This window comes from Hyperolius riggenbachi, chromosome 3 (genome assembly GCF_040937935.1).
Source record: "Hyperolius riggenbachi isolate aHypRig1 chromosome 3, aHypRig1.pri, whole genome shotgun sequence".
NCBI classification, from domain to species: Eukaryota; Metazoa; Chordata; class Amphibia; order Anura; family Hyperoliidae; genus Hyperolius; species Hyperolius riggenbachi.
Genome location: NC_090648.1, coordinates 448,262,208 through 448,276,499, shown reverse-complemented (window position 1 = coordinate 448,276,499; position 14,292 = coordinate 448,262,208). Strand labels below are relative to the sequence as shown.

Sequence of the window (14,292 nt, the reverse complement as noted above, 5' to 3'; positions counted from 1 at the left end):
GGACAGCCGCGCGTTTTTGTAAAATCTGCGTGCAGCATGCGTTCCCAGACCGCACAGGTCCGGAACGCATGCAGTGTGAACATCAGACAGTGCACTCTATGCACTGTCTGATGTCCTGCGTGTCGGGCCACCCGCACGCGTTTCCAAAACGCGTCTGGAAACGCGTGTAGTGTGAACGGGCCCTTAGTATAAATGCTAGTGAGATTGGCACAAACTGATCACATGGCAATGCTTAGGAGAACTAATGGAGAAGCATGTGATCAGTTTGATCAGCTGATAGATTTGTAATGTTCTGATTTGCTATGACAACTTCCTGCTTTAACACAGATTTGCAGTTTAGAAGTCTCTTATCTGTCCCTTATTAACCCAATCTGCAGTTTAAGCTTATTTTCTCAGGTGACAGTTTTAAAACCATATTTGAACAGTTTTAAAAAGTGCAGTTATTCTTTAAATGAAACCTTAAAGAGGAACTCCAGTGAAAATAATGTAATAAAAAAGTGTTTCATTTTTACAATAATTATGTATAAATGATTTAGTCAGCGCTTGTCCATTGTAAAATCTTTTAAATCCCTGATTTACATTCTGACATTTATTACATGGTGACATTTTTACTGTGGGCAGGTGATGTAGCTGCTGCATGCTTTTTTGGCAGTTGGAAACAGCTGTAAACAGCTATTTCCCACAATGCAGCAAGGTTCACAGACAGGAAACTGCGAAGAGTACGTACTCAGAATTTCTTTGTGGGAGAGGTTTCACCACAATATCAGCCATACAGCGCCCCCTGATGGTCTGTTTGTGAAAAGGAATAGATTTCTTATGTAAAAGGGGGTATCAGCTACGGATTGGGATAAAGTTCAATGAATGAGATAGAAATGTGTCTGTAAGTGCCTAGCACACAACTAATTATGTTGTGTTGCTTTTTTTTCTTTCTACACCTGAAAGAGTTAATATTCAAAAATGCAATTGACAATTTTTCTCCAGGATCCAGTGTATAGCATCACTCACTGATAATGAATTACAGCCATAAAATACTTTCCTGGCAGGAAACTGGGCTTTTGAGAACAGTGGATGGATTAAAAAGGTCAATAGTTCATATATTTTGGCACTCTGGGACAGGCGACTGTTTCATTGAGCTGAGACAAAATAAAAAAATCCACTTTTTTTTAAGTTTTTAAACGTAACATAAAACTGTGGGTTATTTAAAAGTCATTTTAGGAGTAGGAGGGTAGATTCATTTGTTTATCTCATCATTTTGTTTTCCCTTAAGTTTTACTTGGAGCACTACTGTAGCAGATGTATCTGTGGGAAATCTAAAAGTCATTTTAGGAGTAGGAGGATAGATTAATTTGTGTATCTCATCATTTTGGTTTCCCTTAAGTTTTACTTGGAGCACTACTGTAGCAGATGCATCTAATATGGAAACATATGGCCACTCCCCCTCCCCCCCCCAAAAAAAAAACTGTGCTAGTGTTAATCCCCTCCATTACATCCTGATGATTAACAAGCAGCACAGATTATCTGGGATCAATACTGAGGAAACTCATAATGCATCAAAAGGGCTGATCTGCTGCAGCTGTAACATGTTTAGAAGAAATACAGCAAAGAACGTAACATTTGTGTGCATGCAGCTTAACATTGTACAACAGTATACTCTTGGGACAAATTAAAGAGGAACTCCAGTGAACATAATGTAATAAAAAAGTGCTTCATTTTTACAATAATTATGTATAAATTATTTAGTCAGTTTTTGCCCATTGTAAAATCTTTCCTCTCCCTGATATATATTCTGCAATTCATCACATGGTGACATTTTTACTGCTGGCAGGTGGTGTCACTGGAAGGAGAAGCTGCTTGCTTTTTTGGCAGTTGGAAACAGCTGTAAACAGCTGTTATTTCCCACAACACAACAAGGCTCCCACTCTGTGATGTCAGGACCATGGTCCTGACTCCTGACATCACACTGTGGGAGGGGTTTCACCACAATATCAGCCATACAGAGCCCCCTGATGATCTGCTTGAGAAAAGGAATAGATCTATCGCGGGAAAGGGGGTATCAGCTACTGATTGAGGTGAAGTTCAATTCTTGAATAAGTTTTCTCTTTAAAGAGGCACTGTAATGACATACAGTAGAATGTAATATATTATTCAGTGTAACCATTTTATGTTATCCTGGTTTCAGCATCAGAAACATTTCCTAAATCTATATATTGCTGTATATTGGATTCTAACCCCACTCTCCCAGCAATGTTTAGCCTAGGCTATTTAGTTATGCAGCCTTCTGCCCCAGTGCACTCTGGGAGACCAGGTGTTGTTTCTGCTCAATTTGGAACAAACAAATATTCTACGGTGTTACCACCATCAGTCATAAAATTAAGAACGAAGGTAAATCAGAGTGAGGAAAGATTTTTCAATGGACAAACGCTGACTAAACAATCAGAATCAGATTAGATTGTGAGCCCCTCTGAGGAGCACTTAAATGACAAGACAATATACTCTGCACAGCACTATGTTGGTGCTATATAAACACTAAATAGGCATAAATAATAATCAGTGATCTACATACCATTTGAATGTTATTAAAAATCACTTTATATTTCAATGTACATCCAGCTACAATTTTCCAGACATGGAGCATAATTAAAGAGAATCTGTACTCTAAAATTCTTACAATAAAAAGCATACCATTCTATTCATTATGTTCTCCTGGGCCCCTCTGTGCTGTTTCTGCCACTCCCTGCTGAGATCCTGGCTTGTAATTGCCAGTTTTAGGCAGTGTTTACAAACAAAAGACATAGCAATTGATAGGCTGAGAGTGTGTGAGTGTGGGAGTCATACAGAGTATGCAGGGGGCCTGGAGAGGGTGTGTATAGCTTCTATCCAATCACAAGCAGCACAGAACATTCCAGCCTGACTGCCTCAGCCGACAGACCCGACGGAGGAGAAAAGATTGGATCATATAACAGAGATAATACAGCCACTGTGCAACTATTAAAGGCTGCAGTAAGCCAGAGCACATTAGAACAGGCATAGGAAATTATAGGATAGAAGAAATAAGGCTCAACATTTTGTTACAGAGTCTCTTTAAAGTTATGCTTACATCCAGCCATGACGGCGTATACTAGAAAAGTAAATGCCCGTAATTTGCTTGGACACACTCAAAACAATTACGGGTTTCTAGAGCAGTTTTATGAAGACAACTGTAAAGAAATCTGGACCAAAAATACACAGCTGATAAGAGCGACCAATCAGAATTCATGCTTCATTCATAGCAAAAATCTGATTAGTTGCTCAGTGCAACTGGCCCACTCTTGCTCCTAATTTACACTGAGTTTGATTGATAAATCTGCCTCTCCGTTCAGGTCCTCGATGAAATAATATATGTCCTACAGCAGATGCCTGTCATATTCAGAAAAGGATTAAGATGACATGAGTCCTAAGGCAAGATAGCAGTTTTGCCCACTGCTGATGGTCACCTGGCTTTTTTAGCAGGATTTGGTGGTGGATAGCGTCTACTAGGCCCCCTAGACCTTCTCCAGGCCTTAGGCAACTTCCTAGGTTTGCCTTGTGGATGAGTCTGGTCATATTATTTCCCCACAAGGCAAGGTAAAGGTAACAGAGTACAGGCATTGCAACATATACAAAAACTCATCCATCCGACTTAAAGGAGACAACACCAAAAACAAACTCTGCCTATGTTAGATCGAATATTAGCAATTCCATTAAAACATTAGTGAGCTTTAAACAAGTGTAAAATATATAGCTGTCTCAGTAGGAAAGAAGGGATGGTCTGCTCAATGCCTGTTTAGACTAAAATACTAGCTTTATTGCATCTTCCTGAAAAGAACCCATGAAACAGGAGAGCTAACATATTACAGTCATACTATACTGGTCCTTAACCATAGCTTATGATTAATGACAAGCATGGTCTCAAAACAGTTTTGTTCCTTTTTTATGAAGCAGCAATAAAGATTGTATATACATTTTACCAGGCTTTGCAGATCCTTTCTTCTTTCTTACACTGACAACAGGCTTGGTCAGCTGGTAGCAGTAAAAAAGGGCGCAGGATGAGGGTGGACGAAAAGGGCGCCGCCATAGACTTCAATGCAATTATCGTTAATACGATGAAAAAAGCAGAAAAAAGGGTGCCGTGAAAAATATTGTTAACAACATTAGAACAGAAGGGGGTTTCTGCAGTGGGAGTGGTTAGGGCTAGGCACCACATGGGCGGCGGTTAGTTTTAGGGAACATCAGGGGCGGTGGTTAAGGTTAGGCACTACCAGAGGGGTGGTTTGGGTTAGGCACCACTGGGGGGGGGTAATTAGGGTTAGGCACCACCGGGGGGTAATTAGGGTTAGGCAGCACCAGGGTAGTGGTTTGTTTTAGGCACCACCAGGGGATGGTTCTGTGTGAGAGTAGGGTTGGGTTAAGCTGTATTGTTGAATTATGTAACAATTTTTAACATTAATATATTTTCGTTATTATTTTCCGTCTGTAATTACAATGGTATTTATCATTAACCAAGTTTGACAATGATGTTTATTGTTATCAGATTTCGTTATCCACCCGATCCACCCGCCAACATATCTATTGTATTTAACTAAAACGCTATTTAAAATTTTATAACTTACTGTTTGTAAAACATGTTATCCACATAATAAAGTGATCAGTAAGTAAAATGTAATATATTTTGTACAGTCACTATTTGCAAAACATTATTATCCACACAATAAAGCAATCACTAAAGGGGGTCTTAGGGTTAGGCACCACCAGGGGGGATTTAGGTTTAGGCACCACTAGGTGGGTTTTAGGGTTAAGCACCACCAGGGGGGTTTAGGGTTATACATTTAGGAAGGGGGTTTTAGGATTAGGCATCAGGAAGAGGGGTGTTAGGGTTAGGCATCAAAAAGAGCGGTTTTAGGGTTAGGCATCAGAAAGGGCGGTCTTAGGGTTAGGCATCGGAGGGGGGAGGGTTCTGTGTGAGAGTCGGGTTAGCTTAAGTTGCAGTAAAATATCATTAGCATATACCGATATTTATCGATGATAATTTACACTATTTACACTTTAAAAATGCAGAATAGAAAATCATTTTATTAACAAAACGGGTGCCCGCTAATATTTGCCCATCATTTTCTTCTAGGAAAATTTTCACTACCGAGGCAATTATTTAGAACTGAGAATCTAGCATTATTATTATTATTATTTAGGATTTATATAGCGCCAACATATTACGCAGCGCTGTACAGTGTATATATATATATTGTCACTGACTGTCCCTCAAAGGAGCTCACAATCTAATCCCTACCATTGCCATATGTCTATATTATGTAGTGTAAGTACTGTAATATAGGGCCAATTTTTTTTCTTTTTAGGGGGAGCCAATTAACTTATCCGTATGTTTTTGGAATGTGGGAGGAAACCGGAGTGCCCGGAGGAAACCCACGCAGACACGGAAAGAATAGTGCCCTGGCTGGGATTCGAACCAGGGACCCAGTGCTGCAAGGCGAGAGAGCTAACCACTACGCCCCCGTGCTGCCCATAGCATGCATACATCTGCCAATAAATGGTGTTCTGTTCAGCTATTTGAATTGCCACAGCACATCACTAAGCAACAAATGAACTAACTACGCTTACTATGCTTGTACTAGCTTGTACTAGCTTGCACTAGCTTGTACTAGCTTGCCCTAGCTTGTACTAGCTGGTGCTAGCTTGTACTAGCTTGTACTAGCTGTGGCTGGATAGAGTAATGGTTAAGGGTTTTGCCTCTGACACAGGAGATAAAACCTAGGCTCTTTCTATTCAGTAAGCTACACCTATTAAAGCGGAATGAAACCCAGCATTTCTTCTTTGCTCTAATAGTTTATTTACAGCATATTATATACAACCAGCATTTTTTTTTACTAGAACAGCATTCAATGGGTTAAACACAGGCCAAAAGCTCCCCTGCAGGGAAAGCTGTACAAATCTGAACTAGAGATAATGTTATCTTGGGTTTAATTGTATCAAGTGAGAAATGTAAACAAACCCTTCTCTGACACTGCAAACTCTCCTGAAGACAGTGAGACAATCAGAAAGCATCAGAAAGCAGTTCTGCTTACGTTAGAAGATGAATAAAGCAGTTATGAATAAAATGCAAAGTCAGCTTTCAGAGCAAAAAAAGTGTACTTTGGAAACGTATGATTTCTAGATGAATAATAATACTTATGCACAAAAGCAAATATGATAACCGTATGGCATATTAAAAGTAGGAAAACATGTTTTTATTGAATATTATGTCAGGGTTTTATACAGCTTTAAGTAAGGAGTTCTTTGGACGAGACTCCCTAACACTGCTACTGCCTACTGAGCGCACTCTTGTGGCTGCCTCACTAGTGCTTTTGGTCTGACAGGAGAAAAGCACTATACAAATATAGGAATTATTACTTACCTAACATGCTGGATGCTACTTATTTGGGTGCCACATAGAAGTAGAACCAAAAGCATCCGGGCATCAACAACAGCAGTAATGCTTGGTAGGCCTTTAATTCATCCCCATACCAATTGACACACAAGTGTGAATGCCTAACGTCGTTTCACAGGATAAACCTGCTTTCTTAGAGGCAACCAGTAACCAAGGTTACTGGTTGCCTCTGAGGAAGCAGGTTTATCCTGTGAAACGACGTTAGGCATTCTGTACGTCAATTGGTATGGGGATGAATTAAAGGTCTACCAAGCATTAATGCTGTTGTTGGTGCCCGGATGCTTTTGGTTCTACTTCTATATGTATCACTTAAGTATGGGGTGCCCCAGGGCTCAATCCTCTCTCCCCGCTTTTCACGATTTACATGTTACCGCTGGGAAAACTAATCCAAAAACATGGCCTGACATACCACTGCTATGCAGACGACACCCAACTATATCTTTCCTTCAAGCCTGGTGTGACAGACCCAACTCTAACTATTAACGCCTGCTTACGTGAACTACAGAAATGGATGAATGACAACTGGCTGAAACTAAATGCAGACAAAACTGAAGTCCTTCTGATTGGAGGGCAGAGCATGATAACAAAACAACTTAACTTGCAGTCTTCACCACTGGGAATAGGAGGCACGGATCTACGCAGCTCTGATCATGTGCGCAGCCTGGGAGTTCTAATTGATTGGGATTTAAACTTCAGAACTCAAATCTCTGCTGTGGTGAAATCATCCTATTTTCACCTGAAGAACATTGCAAAAATCAAGCACCTCATACCCCCAGAAGATCTGCCAACCTTAGTCCACGCCTTCATCACATCCCGACTGGACTACTGCAATGCTCTCTACACTGGCCTTCCAAAAAAGGTCCTGTACCATCTACAGCTGATACAGAATACTGCTGCCAGACTGCTAACCAACCAACCCCGTCACTGCCACCTAACGCCAGTCCTGCACTCCCTGCACTGGCTACCTATAGAATGGAGGGACCTATTCAAGATCGGCCTACTGACATTTAAAATCCCTGAATAATCTAGGCCCTGGATACATGAAAGATATGTTTCAGCTATGTAGCAATTAGTGTTGGGCGAACATCTAGATGTTCGGGTTCGGGCCGAACAGGCCGAACATGGTCGCGATGTTCGGGTGTTCGACCCGAACTCCGAACATAATGGAAGTCAATGGGGACCCAAACTTTTGTGCTTTTTAAAGCCTCCTTACATGCTACATACCCCAAATTTACAGGGTATGTGCACCTTGGGAGTGGGTACAAGAGGAAAAAATTTTTTAGCAAAAAGAGCTTATAGTTTTTGAGAAAATCGATTTTAAAGTTTCAAAGGGAAAACTGTCTTTTAAATGCGGGAAATGTCTGTTTTCTTTGCACAGGTAACATGCTTTTTGTCGGCATGCAGTCATAAATGTAATACATATAAGAGGTTCCAGGAAAAGGGACCGGTAACGCTAACCCAGCAGCAGCACACGTGATGGAACAGGAGGAGGGTGGCGCAGGAGGAGAAGGCCACGCTTTGAGACACAACAACCCAGGCCTTGCATGAGGACAAGAAGCGTGCGGATAGCAATTTGCATTTTGTCGCCATGCAGTCATAAATGTAATACAGATGAGAGGTTCAATAAACAGGGACCGGAAACGCTAACCCATCACAGATGTTCATTGTTCATGTTACTTGGTTGGGGTCCGGGAGTGTTGCGTAGTCATTTCCAATCCAGGATTGATTCATTTTAATTTGAGTCAGACGGTCTGCATTTTCTGTGGAGAGGCGGATACGCCGCCGATCTGTGACGATGCCTCCGGCAGCACTGAAACAGCGTTCCGACATAACGCTGGCTGCCGGGCAAGCCAGCACCTCTATTGCGTACATTGCCAGTTTGTGCCAGGTGTCTAGCTTCGATACCCAATAGTTGAAGGGTGCAGATGGATTGTTCAACACAGCTACGCCATCTGACATGTAGTCCTTGACCATCTTCTCCAGGCGATCGGTGTTGGAGGTGGATCTGCACGCTTGCTGTTCTGTGTGCTGCTGCATGGGTGTCAGAAAATTTTCCCACTCCAAGGACACTGCCGATACCATTCTCTTTTGGGCACTAGCTGCGGCTTGTGTTGTTTGCTGCCCTCCTGGTCGTCCTGGGTTTGCGGAAGTCAGTCTGTCGGCGTACAACTGGCTAGAAGAGGGGGAGGATGTCAATCTCCTCTCTAAAGTCTCCACAAGGGCCTGCTGGTATTCTTCCATTTTGACCTGTCTGGCTCTTTCTTCAAGCAGTTTTGGAACATTGTGTTTGTACCGTGGATCCAGAAGGGTATAAACCCAGTAATTGGTGTTGTCCAGAATGCGCACAATGCGTGGGTCGCGTTCAATGCAGTCCTAGGCCGAAGAGGTCATAGCCTAGGGTCACAAAACCTGTTTATTGGGCAATTTCAATGGTGGCGAGTCTGACGTACATAAATCGCAGCAATGGCCGTTAGCAACGTCTGAATCTCACGAAATGTCTTATGCAGGTAGAAGACATATTGTTAGACTTGGGCTCCAAAGATGGGTTCCTTACATCTCTGCAAACCAGAGTTACAGGGCTCCAAATTTGGTAAAATCCCCCATAGGCTTTCATTGGGCCTCCTATTTACAGTTCCAAAATCTCACATCTTTTCAAAGGGCAATTACTCAGCAGTGGCAAATTTTCTAGCATTGTAGGGACCCTTAGGGGGAACATGACTGGTGAGTTTCGGGCCCCTAGGCCAAAGAGGTCATAGCCTAGGGTCACAAAAACCTGTTTATTTGGGCTATTTCAATGGTAGTGATGGTGACGTACATAAATCGCAGCAATGGCCGTTAGCAAAGTCTGAATCTCACGAAATGTCTCATGCAGGTAGAAGACATATTGTTAGACTTGGATTCCAAAGATGGGGTCCCTACATCTCTGCAAACCAGAGTTACAGGGGTCCAAAATTGGTAAAATCCCCCATAGGATTTCATTGGCTCCCTATTTCACTTTCCAAAATCTCACATCTTTTCAAAGGGCAATGGCTCAGCAGTACCAAATTTTCTAGCATTGTAGGGACCCTTAGGGGGAACATGACTGGTGAGTTTCGGGCCCCTAGGCCGAAGAGGTCATAGCCTAGGGTCACAAAAACCTGTTTATTTGGGCTATTTCAATGGTAGTGATGGTGGCGTACATAAATCTCAGCCATGGCCGTTAGCAACGTCTGAATCTCACGAAATGTCTCATGCAGGTAGAAGACATATTGTTAGACTTAGATTCCAAAGATGGGGTCCCTACATCTCTGCAAACCAGAGTTACAGGGGTCCAAAATTGGTAAAATCCCCCATAGGCTTTCATTGGGCCTCCTATTTACCGTTCCAAAATCTCACACCATTTCAAAGGGCAATGGCTCAGCAGTGGCAAAACTCACCAGTCATGATCCCCCTAAGGGTCCCTACAATGCTAGAAAATTTGGTACTGCTGAGCCATTGCCCTTTGAAAAGATGTGAGATTTTGGAAAGTGAAATAGGGAGCCAATTAAATCCACCCAGACATCCCTCCTCCCTCCTCCACTGAGCTATACTCACTACTCAACTACAGTTAAGCAGCATGTCTGTATACCCCTCCTTGCCAGCAATACTTTCTTAATGATCAAGCAAAGATCGTTAAAGGTGATGTTAATTTCTCACGTGTGCAAGACTTTAGGCTAAACAAAGCAGCAGAATTGATTTCATCGAAGTACCGGAAATAAAAGCAGGCTATATTACTGATATAACTTTAGTAAAATAACATTTCTACATAGCAGTCTTCATAGCAGTCTGGTTTTATAAAAAAAAAAAAATGTCATTGTAAACGCATTGTATCCTGCTATTTTAATTGGTTTCACTTCATTTCTCTGTCTGAACACCATATTGTGCACCTGGGGAGTTAATGGCTTCAGCGTTCTATATGTTACAGAGGTCACAGCTAGTTAGTCTCAAGTGCTCAGTGAGTGCTACAATGGCTGCTACTCAGATCTTCCTGACATGAGAGTTCCTTATAGTCTGCAACATAACATATACAAACATCTACCTTGTAAAGATTAGGCTACAATCAGACCTGTCCCTTAAAGGACACATCTGAGGACATTAAATAAAAAAAAGATCTACTTACCTGGGGCTTCATCCAGCCCCTGGCAGCCGATATGTCCCTCACTGCAGCTCCGGTGCACCCGGTTCCCCTCCATTGGAGATGATGACTTCGTCAGTTCGGCATCTTCTGCACCTGCACGCGGCGGCACTCCTGTGGCCAGGAGCATTCTGCACAGATGCAATAGTTATTTGCCTGAGCCCCATGCTCCAGGCCATGTGAGTGATATAGCAAGTGGCGTGGCCACGCACTCACACCAGGTCGGCATCTCCTACGGAGGGGATCCCAGGACACAGGAGCTGTGGGGAGGGATATGTCAGCTGCCAGGGGCTGAAGGAAGCCCCAGGTAAGTAGATCTTTTTTAATTTCCTCGGACCTGTCCTTTAAAGCACACCTAAACTAGCCTCAAAAAAGAGCATTTTTACTTACCTGTGGCTTTTTTTTAGCCCCTCATAGTCTGCCATGTCTCTCGGCATCCTCTAGTTCCACTATGGTGCTCCACTGTCAACTCCAAAAGAACTACGACTGGAATGTCAGTTACCCTTCTTGATTGCACTCCCGTTACTGGAAGCATTTTGCACATGTGCGGTCCTCAAAAGAATGAAATGGATAGAATGCTTCCAGGGAGTGCAAACAAGAAGGGTATGCGGTTGGGACCGTGCATGTACAGTAAGCATGCTTGGAGTTTTAGTCGGGGATCTTGCATGGCTGGTTCATGGAAATCCTAGATTTCCACCAATGCCAATTTCTGATCTTCCATTTTTTTCAGTTTTTCCGATTTCCTCCTTTCCGAGGGATCTTTTTTTTTTTTTTTTGCATTCTCTGATCAGCCATGACACTGTGTGGCAATTGGGACAAGTATGCTGTGATCAAGATTCATAATCTAGTAAAGACAAAGATGTAACCCGAGTGCTAACTTAACCGATTCGCAGCCCTGCATGTGTTACCTTGTGTGACATAACTTAAGGCAGGGCATCCACAGCCGGGTCATCTATGGCTGCCTAATGCCTAATGCAGCCTATATTGCAGAGCGGGCATGGGACCAGGACCTCTGGGTCCTGGTCACATGTTATGCCATGATTTCCTCCTCCGGGTCCCAGTCACACAAGCAAAGTCCCGGTCACACAAACAAAGCACGTCAGGCTATTTGATTGGAGGATGATGTCACCATTAGAGCGGTGGGGGCAGAAGAGAGCCGATCTTTTATCACTCCCTGCCCCCCCTCTGCATATAGGCTGGGAGAGGCACCCTTGCAGTCAGGGAAAAATGTGCTGCAGCAGCCCACATTAAAAAAAAAAAATCAGCTGCTAAACGGTTAAAGGGGAATTGCAGTCTGGCATAACACACAGTGGGATTGTCTCACAAAACCTCCATTAAATTGGCATCTGTGGTGACAGAACAGAGAAATGTCACCATTATTTATGCTATCAATATAACGCTGTGATTATATAATGGTTTAGTGATCCTGCCAGCCTTAATCTCAAAGTAATGTCATCTGTGTAAAAATGGCCTTTCCCCTTCAGGCTACAGTCCAGCCGGTATTGGAAACAACCATATTATATGTCATGTCATATTAAGTCCAATCAAAAATCTGTGCATTGAAAACAGGATTGTGTTTATTAAAATTATTATAAGTCAAATAAAAAAAACTTCCTAATTTACTTAACTTAAAAAAAAAAACTAAAATATTTTCATCTATCCTCTCCAACAATCAAAAAACAATCTCTTGACAGCTAAAGAGCTCAGTGCGGAACACCTTACTGTCATCTCGGTGACTGATCAGGGCTCAAGGGCAGGGCCGGATTTACCACTAGGCACTGTAGGCACGTGCCTAGGGGCGGAGCCGTTTGTGAGGGGCGGGCGGATCACTACCCACTATGCCTCTTTCTCCCTCCCTCCCTCCCTGTAGTTGTTAAAGAAAATATGGCAGCGCAGCAGGCAGTGGCTCCATCCTTCGGTGAGTGGCGCATTTAAATGATGTTTCCTGCGTTCCAGACCCAGCGCTGATGTCACTCCACAGCAGCGCCCCCTGCATCCTCTCCATGTCACGCTGTGTGTAACCATGGAGAGGACGCAGGGGGCACTGCTCAGGAGTGACGTTAGCTGCCTGGAACGCATGGAGGAGAGAGCATCGTTCCTGTTACCGGCTTACCGCCGAGGGGGAGACTTGGGCGGCCGCCGCTCCTCCGGATCCCATTTGCTCTCCTCTGCATGACCTTCTTTTACCCCCAAGTTCCCCTCAGCCGCTGTCCGGAGCCGCGCGGCATACTGAGGAGGGACTTGAAGTTTCTGCGGCTCCGCCCCCTGAGGCTCCGCCCCCTCCGATTGCCTGCCTGTATCTGAATTCGTGCACACAACAGAAGGAAAACAAGTAGAAGTGCACCGTATGTATTAGAGAGTTTAGTCTAATTCCCGCAAATCTGTGTCTAATCACAATTGTTATTTTTGCCCGTGTCACCTGACTGCCACTGTACTTAAAGGAGTCAAACAGATAATGCTACCACCAGTATTACTTACCCAGGGCTTCCTCCTGCCCCTCACAGCCGCTATGTCCCTCACTGCAGCTCCACTCTCCATCGCTGGCCCCCGCTCCCAGACCTCCAGGTCGTCCTCAACTGCACCTGTGCAAGCGCCGCTGTCATTCACCTCCACCTGGTCCGGGGTGTACCGTGCAGGCTCAGTAGTTTTGCGCCTGCGCAGTACGCTCCGGACCATGTGGAGGTGATTGACAGTGGCACAGAGGACGCTGGCAAGGCACCGTCAGGGACCGGGAGCCAGCGGCGAAGTGCAGAGCTGCGGCGACGGACATAGCAGCTGTGAGGGGCTGGAGGAAGCCCTGGGTAAGTAGTACTAGGGGTAGCATTATCTGTTTGATGACTCCTTTAAGCTCATTTGAAAGCACAGGATGTTAAGCCTATGTCTGCTTCCATGAAAGAAGGAAGTAGACACAATGCAGATTTATTGCAGGATTTGTATCAGCTGTAACGGATCTTTAAAGGTTATTACGCTATTCAGGACTGTGGATTTAGTACAAAAATCTTCCGACTCCTCAGTTTATACAACCTCTGACTCCAGGTACCCAAAATGCTCCGACTCCTCGACTCTGACTCCAACTTCACAGCCCTGATGCTGTTGTGTATCTTTTAGAGCAGAGCGGAAGTTCTGTGTTCAGGTCTGCTTTAACCCTTCCACTGACTGCTCTCTGCATGTGCTCTCTTTACCAGCAGCAAAAGCGCCATTTGCAGGGGGAGCACTGCCGCCAGTTTGAGGGACCCCTAAAGTGTTGAACTGGCCATGGTGTCTATTAGACGCTGCACCAGTTTTTTCCCAGCTACCCGCAGCTCACCTCAGCCTGCGGGACTCTTCCTGGAAGCAGAGCAGGGCTAAGGGAAGATGGCGTCCGAAGCCCTGCGCTGAAGACTATTTGTGTCTCCAGTACTGGACTTAGGGTGCCATCTTCCCGTAGCACTTGCGATTATTTTCTGGTGAAATGCTGCCCACATTGTGATTATTTTCTGGTGAAATGCTGCCCTCATTGCAATAATTTTCTGGTGAAACATTGCAGCATTACAATTATTTTATGGTGACAATCTGCACACATTATTATTTTCTGGTGAAACATTTCGGCATTACGATTATGGTGACATTCTGCACACATTATGATTGATTATTTTATGGTGAAACATTGCTGCATTATGATTATTTTATGGTGAAAAGCTGC

At 43.7% G+C, this 14,292-nt stretch overlaps 1 protein-coding gene across 3 annotated transcripts in view; it reads right to left on the bottom strand.

Annotated features, from left to right (window-relative positions):
- GABRA1 (gamma-aminobutyric acid type A receptor subunit alpha1) overlaps positions 1–14,292 on the bottom strand; it is a 281,789-nt gene that overhangs the window by 231,419 nt on the left and 36,078 nt on the right. The gene's annotated exons all lie outside the window — the stretch shown is intronic.